The sequence below is a fragment of the Taurulus bubalis genome (genome assembly GCF_910589615.1).
Source record: "Taurulus bubalis genome assembly, chromosome: 4".
NCBI lineage: Eukaryota > Metazoa > Chordata > Actinopteri > Perciformes > Cottidae > Taurulus > Taurulus bubalis.
The window spans coordinates 8658706-8675387 of record NC_136592.1 but is presented as its reverse complement, the minus strand read 5'-3'; the positions used below and the strand labels follow the sequence as shown (position 1 = coordinate 8675387).

General features: G+C 43.3%; 1 protein-coding gene across 1 annotated transcript in view; it reads left to right on the top strand.

The window, feature by feature from the left end:
- The window catches only part of itfg1 (integrin alpha FG-GAP repeat containing 1), a gene marked incomplete at its 5' end in the record, with an annotated part of 115661 nt that overhangs the window by 5103 nt on the left and 93876 nt on the right, over positions 1-16682 (top strand). The window lies entirely within an intron of this gene.

The window sequence follows — 16682 nt, the reverse complement described above, 5'->3', positions numbered from 1 at the left end:
AGATACAGGAGGGGCACTTCAGTTTGTCTAAAATTAGTGTACAGTGAAGGGACTAAGTACACCGACGGAGCAGTCAATCGCAGAACAAAGACTGGTAATGAATCGTTATAATGGAAGTGGGCCGCCTTTCATGTCGGAAGTGTCCCGTCTCCCACCTCACGGTACAGTAACACAGTGAGCTATTTTGTTAGCGTGGTCCAAGGAGGCTGAGGGCTGTTTCAGGGCCTTGTCACGACTCCACTTTAACTCCAATGTCATAGCTGTTAACGGTCCCATGGTAGTGTATTGGCTGGCCTCACTGCATCAACACTGCCAGAGAAAAAAGTCTGGAATTATTTCCTGGCCGGTGTCAAGGCCTCATTTAGCCCGCTTATTGTATTCTCCAGCCAACCGACCTGGCGACGACAAACGGCATACAGCCCATAATCTCTTTTGTTATTATCGCACTCCTCCAGCCAGTGTCTTTAACGGCGACGCATTCATAATAGCTTTGCGTTCGTGCTCATTTTGTCAGTTATTTTGTCTCCGTCCTCACACATTGAGGGATTTCAGATTTCTTTTAAGGAAGTTTGATTTTCTCACCAGCTCATTGTCTGACTTTTGTACTTCAATAATACCATACACAATCTGGAGTTCCGAACAGCGGAGTGGATGAAATATCACATGAGAAGTTGATGTGGGTCGCAGCACTTTGCACACATCCACCAGGAGAGAAAACCGTGTCTTCAAACTTTTTTGCCACTGTCGCGTTGAGGGGGTCTAATAGTTAGTACCTACTGTTTCCACGAGAAAAGAAAAAAACAGTTGTAAAGTATATTGCTATCTTTTCTTTGTACAAAAGCAAAGACATCATTAAGCATAGAGCCGGCTTTGTAGACGTAGCCGTTCTCTTCCGGTTACTCCTCGCCGCAGTGACAACTAATTAGCCGGAAAAAGAGGCTTCTGCAGGACACTCAGGAGGTTCAGATTCCTACAATGCACGGATGTGAGCAGGTGCTTCAATCGCCCTCAAAGCCTCTGTAAGCATCAAAGAGAAATGACCACAGGAGACGTCCTTATCTTTGGAACGGTACAGTATTCACCCATTTCAGATCTATCTCCAGTTCAGGATCACGGCAACCCACTGGGGCCGCTTCACAACATGTGACATCAGAGAGAGCACCGCTGGGCAGGGAAGCGATCAGGAGCAAGACGGGAACTTGTTTGAGGGGGGGAAAGGCAGTAATTGCAAAGTAATTATAGATGCCATTTTGAGGGGAAAAGAAACATGCACAAAGACAGCAATACTGGCAATACAGGACCCATTGCTAGGCAACGGGCATGGCAATGCTCTGTGCAGCATCCAATTAAACTAGCTCTGTGTCGAAGTGGATTGTTGATTGTCTGCCTAATAATGTGGTGGTGGGGGTAAGAAAACTGATTTCCCACCTAACAAGGGCGGCCGAGAAGAGGAATTGATTATACAGGGATTAAGTTTACATTTGGATGGCAGTCTGGCACTTTTAATCAGCGTTTTGGTAATCGGGGTACTGTCACAGAGAGAGATGTTCTCCCAGAGAGGAAGAATATCGCATGCATTTTGGATAATAGTACTGGCAATTCCTGTCTCTAATCATGATAATAATAATACAGTCTTTAATAATTGCAGGCTTACAGTCTTATTGCTTCCCAACTACTTGTCTTAATCTCTGGGGTGGCCAAACTAATAAACTACACTGTACATTACACATCTTAGTTTAAACATTAGATGTTGACTAAATGTTCTAAATTTAGAAATTATCTCTGTTTCAACCTCGATTGAACACGTATTGCACTTATATTTGTATTGACTTACACATCAGATCTTAAGGTCATACTGTTTTACGTGGGCACCCTGCCTTCGCCCAATGTCAACTGGGATCGGCCCCGCCAGCCTAAATAAGCGGTTTGGATAATGGAATGGATTTGAGAACATCAGATGCAGAATATTTTTTGTAATATATTGCAATGTCTAATGTCAAACTGTTAAGTTGCGTTGCGTAATTATTTTTGAGGGGAAATTATTATTCTTTGGCACATTGTGGTTCAGAGCTACATTGAACAACGTGCTGCCAACCAAATGAATACTATAACAAACGGGTTCACAGCCTCAAAGCATTCATGGGCCGATGCACCGAGACTCTTGATCAAATAATTTTAGTACATATTTGTACAAACAAAAGAAACAAAATTGCTGAGACAAACTGACAATAATGGGCAAGTTTTTCCAATATTTAAGTTTTCACATCCTCGCAATTTAAACCACTTGGGCGAGCATCTAAAAAGCAATTTATTTTTCCGGTGGAGGAAAAAGCTTGTGCCACGTGGATAGACGGCCAAAACAAAACATAATTGATTTGCTTGTATTCAAATAAATCAACAACTGTCTTTCCAGTCGACACAAAGCGGAGAGAAGCATATCTCAGTGCTAAAGCAGAGAGAAGCATATCTCAGTGCTAAAGCGGAGAGAAGCATATCTCAGTGCTAAAGCAGAGAGAAGCATATCTCAGTGCTAAACCCTCGGCACCCACAGTCACATGTAGCCTACGCCTTCATCGACACATAGCTTGCATTCACTGCTGTTCCTCGCATTATAATTTCCTCTCATCATTGAGATCTGGCGGGAGCTCACAGGCATGTTTGGAGCGCCTGGTGCAATGTGCCGTTTGTAGCATTTCCGCCGCCAGGAACGCTGACGCAGTTTCAAACGGGCAAAAGGGATGCTGCGTTTATTTTGGTGAACATGTTTTTTTTTTTGCTGATGAATGAATAGTAGGGATGAATGAGGCAGAACATTGTGTGCACTGAGACCATTGCCTGAGGGTTATCCATGTCTACCCATGTTCTGTCCCAAAATAAATTCCCTTGTCAAGAAGAGAACTGTACACGGGCATATACACAGGGTGGTTCTGGATATTGATGCAAGTCACTTCTTTTTAAATTTACAACAACCTGAACTGACAATCCGTTCTCTTCTCTCGCCCATCTCATCAAATACTGACGCTCTGTGCCCTTTGGCGTCTGATACAGATCCAACAAGGCACCCTTTAGCGTCCGTATGGGACGCAGTGGGCTTTCAACTCACTCCACTGTTAACCTATCTGCATTATGAGACTGTTTACGTGGGAAACGGAGTCAATGCTGACTTGTCTTACAACGCTTTTGTGCCGTAACTTGCATACTTTACTTATGCCAGTTATTTAAATAGTATACTTTATTTTTACCTAAACTGCGATATTTTCCTAAGCCAAACTAAGTAGACTACTTATGTTTTTTAAACCTAACCAAATAGTTTTGTTGCGTAAGTAAACTGAAAAAAACAACTAAGAAAACCTACTTATTTTGAAAAGCGACTGTATGCATGTAGTTGGGAATGAGAACGTGCCGTCACTGAGGTATTTGTAAGTCAGTCAACGTGCCCTCCCAGTCATATCTGTGTCATACATAAAACAGTCAACTTTTTTTGTTTAAAGCCACGCTAGTGGACTGACTGTATAGATGGCATTGTCTGCCTGTCTGTCGGTCGCTGCAACACTTTAGTAAGAACTGAAATATTGCAAAGACTATGGATGGATTGCTTTGACATTTAATGAAGACATTGCTGGTCCTTAGAAGAGGAAATCTGACTTTGGTGATCCTCTGATATTTTCTCTAGCGCCAGCAGTAAGTCGGAATGTTTACATATCCAGTAAAATATCTACAAGATGGATTTGCTCTAAACTTGGAACTGACATTCAGGGTTAAGTTTTTGTCAAAATACTTGCAAAACTTCTGCCATTCCCATCATTCCCAAAAAAATTCAAGTACAAAATATTTGTATAATATCTGCCAGTGTTGTAGTACTCGAGATCGGTCTTTTTCGAGAGGCCGGTCTCGCCACCACTTTTTGTCTCCGTCTCGTCTTAGACAAAGAAGACTGTCTTACCGGTCAAGAGCACAACTGCGAGGATAACCTCGGCTGATTTATATCAAAGAAAAATCCCCATGCATACAATTCACCTCTTCAATGCCGTTGCTTAATTTCTCAAGACATTTCACATACTACCATTTATCACGTGTGTCATGCAGTGTGGGACTAACACCGGTGGGGTCTGGACCCGGTCTCGCCTGCTTTGGAGTCGGTCACAACACTATCTGGCCTTGGTCATGACTTAGTCCAGCGTTAGGTTTCCCTGACAACGAAGCTAATATCTGCTTCATCTGCTATTTGTGACTGGAGTGATGTTGCACACCGTCGAGGCCCAACTGCGTTCGGCAGATCCGCTGGTTCTGCAACAAGCAACAGACGTAACCACAGAAAACAAAAACATGATATCATATTATTCTACAGTTTTTACGGCAAGTCAACAGGCGTGTTGGAGACGGACGAATTGAAAAATGTTCACATGAAAAACGTTGATAAGCTCAAACGGCTCTCACTGATAACTCCCTCCTGTCAGTCTTCATCCATAACACCTGGTAACCGGGGGCAACAACTGCTCGCATCATCTTCTTTTTAACGAGCCTGGCCAAAGTACCGCCTGGGGTTTCACATTTTTAATTACAATACAGGTAGATATGTATGACTGTGATGAGCAACATAATGTGATAGAGATTGTCCAGATTAAACTTTATAGCGGTGTTCCCAGAGAAACAGAGTTATTTAAAAAAGAAAGTCCTAATTTGTTTATGGATCATCACCAGGAAGAGGCAGCAATTTCCTTCCCCAGATAGTCATTAATACCTTACATTTAAGAGTCAAAACTAGTTGAATCAGTCTTGAAAAAGGATTTCAGAAAAAAATAATAAATACAAAAGGCACATCCAAGTACAGCTCCAGATTCATGAGGACAGAAATAAGCAATAAGTGAATAAATGTGCCTCTGACTGAAATGTTACATTTAGACTGCAATAATACTGCATCCAGTGAAATTGGCCAACAACCCGTACAAACAATGTTTTACAATAAGGCATTTCTCACCTTTTTATATTCCCTGGTCTGAAGTAAGTGCGCACCTTCTCACGGCACATTCTTCTTCTAAGAATACTAGTTTATATGTGGAAAATAGCATCTGCTTGTTTTTTTGTTTGAGCGTATTGTTAATACATCTGTCCACCAGGAGCGCCAGGTGAACGTGGACAAGGCGCTGGACAAGGCGCACTTGACTGCCAACAGGACGTGCCCTTTTTTATGTTTGTACTAAAGGCACAAACACGGCTGGTTGATAAGCACCGTCGTCCCAGTCTGCAGTATTAAGGTTTTATTTTTCTACATTCTTGTGCAAAGCCAAGTGTTTTTACAACAATCTTTATATGTAAAGGCCCCCTCTGTGAATGTCATTAGTTTACTTGTCACAAATAGAAAGCATAGACTTATCGTTGTATTCAATATACAATGCACGTCACTGTTGATGTTGGCAGGCTACACTGATGCACGTCTTGTGTACACACACACACTTCGTTCCAGTCCGCCAAATGAGCTTTACTATGCTTGTTACAGTAGTTTGGTAATCAGTTTCTATTTACACACATGTGCGGCATAAAGAAAGAGATCAAAATAGGGGTGTGTGTGTGTGTGTGTGGGTGTGGGGGTGGGTTTGGCCATAATCCTCCCCATAGCTACTGCACCTACGTTGTTTCCCTGTAATGGTTTTAGGAGATTATTTCCGCCGGGAATAGCATTGCTCTATTCTACGCCGGCGTGTTTTGCCATGTTTATGAATGAGCTGTTTTGATAGATCGGGCTGGAAGTCACACAGTGTGGAGTTAGAGCTACATATTGGCTTAGAGACGGATTTATTCTACAGAGCTTTTCACTTTGTTCCTGGCCTGGATTCTACAAATTATCTGTGTGTGTGTATGTGGTGGTTATCTGAGGGAGGGCGGTGGTTATTGTGAATGCGTGGTGCATGTTTGCGTGTGTCGATGTGGTATTGACTTACACACTTATATGAATATGTGGGTGTGTGTGTGTGGGTGTGGAGAGAGATGGTACAGCTCACCCTGAATGTTCTCTCTCAGCGGACAAGGTAGCAGCACACATTTTAAGGTTCTCTCCCGCTTCTTCTTTCGACACTCGAGTAAATCGTCTTCGTGGGCTTTGGGCGAGTTTGGAAAAGCTTGTTTCACAGTCCGATGGTTCCTTGCTAGCAGAGGGACAGGGCCACATATCAAGGAGAGGGCCAGTAAAGATTTTTGGCTGCAATCCCACACTGTTCCTTCTTGCACCCTTTTCAAAAGGTACACTCTGACATTGTGCATTTTATCGAGTAACATACTGAAATGAATGATTCTAACTGCAGGAGCAGGTCAAAACGTATAGGCAGGACATGAGGATAACAGCTGGTGTCAGAAGGCCTGTTATGCGGACTAAATCTCACATCAATTGCATTTTTTTGGTATGAGCTATTGTGACTGGAAGTATTGGTTTTCAACATTTGGTTCTGCTTGTTTGGGTGAACAGAAGATTTTTGCCTGTATTGGTTTGCACACACTGTATTTCATTTTGAAGGGGGCTTGTCCTTGCATTGAAACGGCCACCGGATATCAATAGATCGGACTCTGAACGTCTGTGTATTTTCAGACTAACCTTATCGCCTCGCGTCTGGCTCTCAGCGTGGAGGAAGCGTTGCCACCCGATGTCTGGTGAGGCAAAGTGTGTGTTTCACTGCAGAGGGCTGTGACATTTCCTTCAGAATACCAACGGCCGTCCCTCCGTCCAGCTGAGGCATGAATCAGTCCGAGAGGTTGAAGGCGGTGGGGAACAAAAATCGATGCACACAGACGGACACAGAGGACTTGGCTTCTAGCAAGACCGTGGTCAAATATACACAAGACGCAGGGGGTGTGTGTGTGTGTGTGTGTGTGTGTGTGTGTGTGTGTGTGTGTGTGTGTGTCCTTTTGACAGCCAGCAGGGGATAGGAGTCGCAGCTCGTTAACAAATAACCTGCTCAGGGGCATTAGATACAGGACAAAAAGAGAGGATCGGCTCCGTCCGTCTCTTTCTCGTTTCCCCTCGTGTCTGGAGATCCCGCTGTCCCTCTTCCCTGCTCTGCCCGCCGCATCCTCTCACGTTGTACATCTTCTTCTTCGAATTTTCACTTTCCATTGCCCCCACACAATGGCCTAATGGCTTGGAGCTATGGGGATGAGTGAGGTGACGGCACACTTGCATAAACACAGACACACACACACGGCATATCAGACACTAATGCAGCGGCTGTCACATCCACTCTGCTCTAGCGCCTGGATAAACCGCTGCAAGGCCTTTTACAGGTACAAGGAGGGGGATGTAATACTGCCGCTGTCCTTACTGTTGTTGTTGGCCTCAGATTGCCTCTCTGTGTCGTGAGTTTAAAAAATAAAATACAAATTAAAGTTTCAAGGAAGAGAAGGAGAGAGGAAGTTTAAAAGGGGAGCACGAGTTGTCTTCGGAGTTTCCGTCTTTTTTTTTTTCTCCATTGGATTAATGAGTGTCATCATGCTCTGCATTTTAGAAATTAATTATCGGTGGGGGGGATAATGTTAGTGCATTCGCCCATATATTAAGTACAATATCCAAGCTGATTGGATTTTACGAAATTGCCGCAATCCAGGCGAGCAATTTAGTTCACTGCTTTGGTATTGCAAATTACACGCAGATCACTTAAAAATGCAACTCTGTTGACCAGAATTTAGTTTTTGGCTGTCCGGACAACAGACCAAAACCCTCATAAATGCTCAGTGATCGTATGGCTCGGCTGCGTCTACCTCTGTGGGGACACAGCGCTAGGAAGCGGGTGAAGGGAAGGACAACAGAGAAGCAAAGGAGCAAGAGAGACAGGCTCGTTATCAACGGAGTCACGCAGTCGTCCGATCGCGATATATAGTCGCGGCAATACCCAGCTCAGTGGAATCAATAATCGTGGTTCTCTCCATCCGCGGTCACGTCCTTTCTCATCTTCTCAACTATCTCTACTCTGATGCTGCCCGGCAACCACTCCAGATAGCCGTACGCCATGTATATATGCACAAGGCCTTTGTGTCATGTATGCAGGGTAGGGCTGCACAATATGAAGGAAGTATGCAATCACTTTGTTGAATACCACGATAACGTTACTGCTTGCCTTTTAAATAAACATATATTCTGCTGCTGTCAGTAAACTGCTAAAATACAACAAATTACTTGTTGACTTAAAAAAAGGATCAATTACATTATTTCCAACATTCTTTCATTGAAGAAATTGAATTTAACACAAATATCGCCAATATAAAAAGAAAGATGCATTACATTTTAAAGCGTAAGTTTGTACTAATACTGTCTTTTTAAAAAAAAAATCACTGCATTATTTTTTACAATGTGTTTATAGCACAAGAAGACAATAATAAAAATGACATATTGTGCAGCCCTGTACAGTACATCACCCTCAGTGTTTCTTATGAGTCGGTACCGAGGCCCAGACGAGACCTGACGGGTCTGATCACTACAGCGAGGGAAATGTCACGTCCATTTTAGAATCCTTTATCCGTTCAACGTTTTGAGTTAACAGAAAGAAAAAAATAAATAGAATGTCAGCATGACGTTCATGTATTTTGGCACGACTCACACTGAAACAATGCTCAGTGAGGGATTCTTGTTCCACAAAGGCCTCTTTTTTTTTTTTTTCTCCCTGTGATGACAAATCTAAGTGAAAGAAATGTCTAGTATCAGTCGTATTCGGCAGGTTCCACTCCTGCGGCTGCCCTTTTGTTTACATTTGGTTCACAAATTGTGGCCGTCAATGTGCCCATGCGCTTGTTTCGAGGTACAGACCTGTGACCGTTCTCGGCTCGCCATGTTCACTGAGTCATAACACCTCTTGATCCACAGCAGTGGTGCTGCTGTTCTGGGCTACATAGTGTGGCAGATAAGGGGGTATGTGTGTGCGCAGAGAGAAGCCGATTTAAAAAAAAAAAAAAAAAAAAAAAGGGAAGGCGATAGTGAGACAAAGCAGGGATATTATAGGCTCCCGCCCGCTGCTGTCTGTTCTCCTCAATGTCAGAGTTCTCCCTCTCTGCCGAGGCATAGCACCCGTCTAGCATCACCCTATCTGTTTGTACTGAGGCTAATAGGAAGCCTGGTCTTTATCCCCACACTGCGGCTCAACATAATGGAATAGAGAGACATAATGCTGCTCGAGTCAAACAGTCAGTGGAGGCCTTTAAATTGCTTCCAATCCCCTTAACAAATCTGATGGAGAGGCTATGAATAACTCAAGGACCGCTCATCTCCCTACGCTGTGCCTCTCTCCTCTTTTCTCCTCTTCTTTCCTCTCCTCTCCTCAATCTAAACCTGGGTATCAACTTGGATTAGCTCACTTTACCTCACTTTTTTTTTAATCGGCAAAGTGTCAGCTTACATTATGAGGCCGACCTATTGCAAGACTCCAAACAGACATCGTGTGCTGGCAGCAAGTTTTGTGATAGAAAGGGGTGGACACATTTTGCCAGGAATTTAACTTTTCTTCCCCGAATGAATACGGTCCCATGCGGTGAGATGACTTGCTGAAATAACTTGGGTCTGAAGAAGAGCACCCCCTTCAAGCTTCATTTCCCCTTTTGTTTCTCAAGGGAGGCGTGTCTTTCATGCTCTCCCCGGATATTGGGTCATCTAAAATATATCTTGTATCTCAAACGATCTCCCAACAATCCGTTGAAATGGAGTTGTGGCAAATGTCTGAAACTTTGAGGTCTGACGTTTTGTTTTAGATTAGAAGCCCTCTGTGCAAAGAGCACAAAACAAGATGCATCTACCCGGCACATCTGAAAAGATTGCATCTGTAGGGTTCTGGTAGATTGCAACGAGTGTTGGAGAAGTTTAAGTTTCACTGCACGTTTTGTAGCTCGTTGCATCATCTATGTGTAAAGTCAAATGTATATTAGCAGGAGTTACCGTATGATTTAGTGAAAACCCATACAGCTAATACTTACAACTTCAATTCAAGATTGAATTTAAGATGTTTGTCTCCCTCCTTATCAACTGTTGTCCTGCTGGAGACGGTAGAAAGACGGGAGAGACTACCGATCGAGCGGGAGAATAAGATTCTTTAATCTTTAGGCTTCACATCGAGCATCCTATTTTGATGGCCGTGATATGCACACTGAGTATTAGGCTGTACGGTTACCATTACTTGTATTCGACGAAAGCACAACTGTGATTTATTTTTACGCTGCATTCGCTTCAGATTGCGAGCGCCGTAGTCATACTCAGGTGCGAACCAAAACAACCGGTCCGAGACTGATGGAGAGAGGTGGTCTCTCTCATTTCCAGGTGAACCCGAGTGAGGATCGATTGCTGTGAGAACGGAAAATCCCGCCCGATGGCAGGAAGTAAACCAAAAACGCTAGCAGCCTGCGCAGACATTTTTTTAAGTAGGTTGCCACCTACCAGTAGCTTATTTAAACCATATATTTCCACTCATAGGCTACTGTATAGACCAGAGGTATTCAATTAATATTCAGTGAGGTCCAGTAAGAGAGAATTTTCTCATACAAAGGTCCAGAACATCACAATAATGTCTAACATTAACGTCTATAGTTAACAACTGACTGTCAAATCAAGAAAGTTAAATTGAATAATATCGCAACCAATTAATTATAAATAATAGTCTGATAATAAATCAATCTTCTCTCGTTTCAAATAAAATAAAATAAATATTGCACAACAGAGAGCTTTTGAAAAATGTATTTCATTTTAGAGAATTTAACTGAATTGCCCTGCAGCTTTAAATTCAGTTCGTTCAGATGTGAAGTGATGTCAAAAAGCCATGATATTGTATTTGCATCTTCTAAAAAGAGAGAAAACTTGTGTGCAAGGACTTCAAATGTGGTCATTGAAACCCCTTGTTTCAGCTCGTTTCTCCTCTCTGTTAACGTCATTGTTGGGCCGTTAATTAAAGTGTGAGGATCCTGATCTTATTGAGCTCTTAGATTGTTTATTATCTGTGCCTTCATTTTGGATGGAGTCAGTGGGTACATTTGCTCAAGAGTTGAGCTTTCTCTGGGCTGCTTCATTTACCGCTTTTAATAATCGCCATGGTCGCTAAACATATGAGACATAATGGTTTGGAGCTGCCGTAGAAAGAATGAAGATAAGAGTCTGTCCATTTTTTTGTTCAAGACTCTGGTGTCGCTGACCACGCTTCTCTTTCTGGAGAACGCCATGCGAAATAACGTCTCCGACTCGGCTTCTTCCCGTGTGTAAAGATCTTGCTCAAGTCGGGAAACTTATTGAAATCACATGAGATGATTTATTTAGTGACCCCTGGTATAGAGTTTAAAGTTGTACAATACTGTATGTGTTCTACAAGAAGGGTGATGAGCTATACTGTCCATTTAGAGAGAAACAACATATTTCCCACTTTGAAACAGTACTTAAACGCAGCATACATTTTGTGGATCTGTGAGGAGCTGCAGACCGAGAAAATAGTCTCAAAACCTGATCTGTGTCGTATCCTGTAATCCGTGCGCACACGTTCTGTAAGTAAATCTGTAAGTAAATACAAGATAACGTGATAGTTATTTTTAGACATTTGCATACACAGGAAGCTTTTCAAAGGCGATTATCAGATCTGTGAAGCTGAAGAAAATGAATGTAAAATATTCACATTTATTCAGAATGTGACGTGTACAGTTGTAAAATATTTTTACCCGGGTTAAAGTTCCCCGGTATTTGTGTGTAGATCAGAGCACGCATTTGTCCACGTTTGGGAATGTTATTTCTTTTGTTCGTAGATCATGCAATACACTTTTGTGACCCCTTTGAGACTCATTTCACTCCTGGAAAAATAAAATATTCACCAGCACAATTACTCTCATGTGGTTGCAGACGTTTTCATCCACATGCGGTACATTCCTTCTTGAGGAGGCAACGTGCGTCCAACAGGCAGCGTACACCTGCCCTTACCTGTTCATGTCAAGCTCACCTGTGTCCTGCTGGAGTAGAAACAGCATACAGCCATCAAACCTCCGTGCAGCACGCTGGTGTTTGTCCCAACAGAAACAGCAGCGAGAACTATGCACGCTGCTTCACCTTTTTTGAAGCCGTTTGCTTCACGACACTTGAGCGATGGCAGTTGTTGCTCTTAGGCAACAGGCACACTTGCCATTATTCCGTTAGTGTGAAAGGACTCGCTGATTGTAGATGATTGGCTGTATCACAACTATGAAATAAAACGAATCTGCGCACAGATGCACACACAGATATTTAAATAATGTGCTGAAAATCAGCCTCGTTGTGTGTGTGTTTGTGTTTGTGTGTGTGTGTGTGTGTGTGTGTGTGTGTGTGTGTGTGTGTGTGTGTGTGTGTGTGTGTGTGTGTGTGTGTGTGTGTGTGTGTGTGTGTGTGTGTGGCGAGGGGGGTTTATTTATGCAGCCTACTCATCATGCGCTCGTGGGCGTGATGACAGTGTGCGTTTTAGAAGTGTCATTTGTACGGAAGAGCCAATTTTACAAAACAAAAATATCTGAGCGTGCGGGGGAGCGGAGGGACGCAAAATGAATAATCAAGTGATTACAGATTGCCTCTCTTGCAATTAACGGATTAGCGCGCTTTTGTTAGCGTGTACGATTTGCTTCGTCGGCTCGTTTCGTTGGTATCCGGACCCACCTTGATAGCCAAACGGTCTTAGCATCTGCTTTCAGTCCTTCTCTTTCTCACCGTCTGTGTTTTTTTAATTTATTTTCATGCCCATTGCAGCCGTTTCTCCAGCCTTCACAGTTAGCGTCTCTTTAATTATGCGGCGACATGACAAACCACTTAGAGCTCTGAATCCCCGTTGCTGTTACGCAAGCCCACCCTCCCACACACAAGCACATTTATATACCTCAATTATGTATGCAACTTTCCCAAGTGGTGGAGGATGACGGCTCTATTAGTGTATGCTTTAAATGTGTGTTTGTGCGCAGAGTTGTCAGATCGGTGCTGCTGCTTTTGGATTTGATGTCTGTTTACTTGTTGTTAACCCTAATAAAACTCAATGTCTGACAGCATTCAGAACTAATGTAGCAGCAGTGCAAAGTAGAACGCGCTCAGACACTTGATCATGTGAGCTTTAAAAAAAAAAAGTGGTGTTCATTTGACAAGGTTGTCTTGCCAAACAAAACACGCGAACATCGTAAATGTTTTGTTTGCGAGACAACAAATTCACCAAGAGCAAATCAGTTTGTGCAGAACAATGCACCGGATATGTAAATTGGAACCGAGAGGATGACATGAAGATTTACAGATGTAGCTCAGCAGTAGTCCAAATCCCACTTTATTTGTATTCTGTACAGTTTCAATTTCAAACCTACAGTGGTGGCCAAAAGAAAAGCTCAAATTGCGCAACTATAGCAGACATTTAGTAATTGCTCCCAAGAGAATGGTCGCTGATTTTTGGTCTAATGGTAGGATGGATGTATTCCTAAAATCATGGCAATTATATATCAAAGGAATATTTTGGAAGGAATTATCAAGGCAATAAGGCTTATGTTTAAAGCCCTGCTGACTGCTCACAACACTACAGCAGTGCTCCTGCTCGTCCTTTTTCTTCTTTCTACTGAGCTACGGTTTGACGGGATTACCGGTGTTTGATGGTCGTGTTGGTCACTTACAACCGTACAGGTCCAACAGGATTACTAGTCGCTTGTCAGGTACTTGGACAGTCGCAGTGCCTGTCTGATGTCACCGGTGTGACCTCACAATCACCTCTCTATCAGAGGTCCTGTGTCGTCCTCAACGGATCTGTAAACATCGCCTGGTTACAGGCAGGAATAGATGCAGAACAATCCATCCTTTTGTATCTGAGGAAGAGTGTGGATGATGGAGGTTACACATAATCTCTGCTTGGGTCACTGGGTGACCTTGGTTTGACGCACAGTTGGAGTATTGGACATTTCGTCATGTTGGGGAGGAGCTTAGGCCTATGTGTCCGACTTCTCACAGCTCCCTCTGGAGCCACAAGAGGCTTTATACGACACGTGTCACATGGTAAAGCTTTACACATCTACCGCTGTCACTGGATTCATTGAATTACCAGTACTCCCCCAAGACCTGTAAACACATTTGGATGTGTGAAGTCGCTTTCCCTTTTTTAATACAGGCCTGAACCGCCAGCGATAGCGGTAGGCTCGACGCCCCCTGTGGCGCCAGCAGGCTCCTCCTCCAAGCCCACAGTGGTGGCCCCCCGGAGATCATGCTTCTTAGAAACCTGACGAGGCATTCAGCAGTTTTTAATTCAAGTGTTACGGTTAGGATGAATGCAAGTGGTGATGAAGCTGTCTGAATTGGCTAAAAAATATATTGTATCTTCACCTTTTTTTTAAAGGCGCTTCTTGTAAGAGCCCAACCACTCTACCAAACTGGCAGAAAAATTAAGTTGAACTTTAGTGAAGTTTGAAAGGGGTATGTTTGATCATTCTGCCCACTTCCGTCAATGTTAGAAAAAGTGGTAAAATATTTGTATTTCTTAATGTATAAGGATTTTATGGTTGATTTTAAAAAAGCGCAGTGAAGAACCTGGGAAACAAGCTATAAATGTGAGTCTAATCGCATGCTTTCTGAGGCGAGCACACCCATTTAAATAAAGTCTGAGTTAAACCGGGGGAAAGCAGGGCAATACAAACTAACTACTCTCTGTATCTATTCTCTTTGTTTCCCTCCCTGCTCCGTTTTGTTCCGTTACTCTTTACAATATCTCTTAACTCCAACGAGTCCTTAAAAGGACCCTTGGCAGCCGAGTTAAAGTCCCCTGGAACAGTAAAACTGTGTTAAAGTGAGTGATGGTGGCAGCAGTTCGGTTTATATTGCTAGCTAGCAGCTCTTTATGGTTGTGTGTTTGCAGAATACTCTCCGTCTGGGAGGGTGAGAGTGGAGAAGGACAATGCACTGAAGAGGATAATGTCAGAGGGATTCCATTAAGATTACCTTATTGCTCAGTTTACCAAAAGGGAATTGGCTTTTCTGTGTGCGCATATTCCCCTCGACACATTCCCGCCCGGGACTGATCAGAGCAGGGCTGTGCGTGGTGTCATCGGAGAACACAGGTCCACTTTCAGTCTACGTCCCTCAATGCACCAGCCCGACAGCGCACAGAATTAAACCTGCAACGGCGCGTTTAAAGGGCAGTTTCAAGTTGGACTGACATTTAGACGAGATGAAGAGAAATTGTTGGAGAAAAGAGTTTGGCATAAGTGAACCCGGGTTAAAAAAAAATACATTAAAAAAAAAAGTGGTGATACGAGAGAGCGGTGCCCCCACAGCGAGAACGTGAAGTGTTTACAAGATGAAGATCTCTCTGCTCCTCCGGCTACCCCATGCCTCTCTCACCGACACACTGCCATCGCACCTAATCAGCCAATCAGGCCTCTTAGACAAAATCCAGCCGTGATTGACTGATTAACCGAGCTCATCAACACGCCACCCGATGCGACTTCAAACGCACAGACGCAGTGTGCAAATTACTGAGTGTATCCTGTTGTGTGTGTGTGTGTGTGTGTGTGTAATATATGCATAATATATGCATGCATTTGTCATCTTCTTTGCATTTGTGAGGAGCCTGTGTGGGCAACATGTCTGCAAGTCCACAACGTTTTACAAGTTAAAAGTTTCACTGTAAGTTGGTTAAAAGTGGCTTTTGAGTCTTAAAGTGTGTTTGTGTGTGACCACCATTTGAGCACAAGGGCACAGCACCTCAAATTGGGAATATAAAAATGATACACTAAAAATGTATATAATATTATAATTCTATACAATTAATTCACACACATATGTATATTGTATCTGGTAATGTTCTGTACTATATAGAAACCAAACAAATGCAGAGATTTTGAAGTGGGAAGCAGGAGCATCTTACAGATGATTCCTACCTAAAGCTCCCCAACCCGAGGTGGCAGGATGTTCCTGGAGAGTCGAGCTCTCCTTGAGAAAGCTTCTTCCCTCTGCTGATTTCTTTTCTCTCCTCGGTTTTTGGGATGACTGCAGCAGAATCCTGGGATAACATTTCAGAGCACATCCATGAGGGCTCAGATCAGTATGCTCAAAGAGGAGCACGTTTCAGTATATACGGTGTTTGACATATTTGCAGAAAAGAATAAAAAGTATATCTACTTTATATATGTTTTTTTTTCACTTAAGTGAGGAGTTACGCTGCAGTTTCTTGCTTCTGGCTGCAGTGGCGACTGCAGTACTAACACTCACAGGATCTTTAACAGTTTCCCTCGGTAATTGCCCGCGATCTTTCTCCTTCCTGTCTTCCCTTCATTCATCCCTCATTCCATTATCATTCATGTTTTCCCGTGGAGCACGGCAACACGTAGCGGGGGCCCCTAAGGTGGATCAATGCCAATATTTATTTCATGTCTAATTACCGGGCAGATGCCGCAGTCCGGAGAACCCCGGCGATGAAAGTGAGGGAAGTGCACAGTAGACCGCAGTGGAAGTGCTTCATGAGCGAGTACAAGCACTGGTTACAAGATTTGAATAGAGCGAGCTACAGGCATTTTCCGGGGGTGAAGCCTACAGAAAGCTAACTGAGAGAGACCCTGCACACACACACACACACACACACACACACACACACACACACACACACACACACACACACACACTAGCAGTGGAACATGTACTGAGAACCTTTTTGCCCCCCCCCCCCCCGTCATTGCATTGAAGAAGGCAAAATATGTATTGT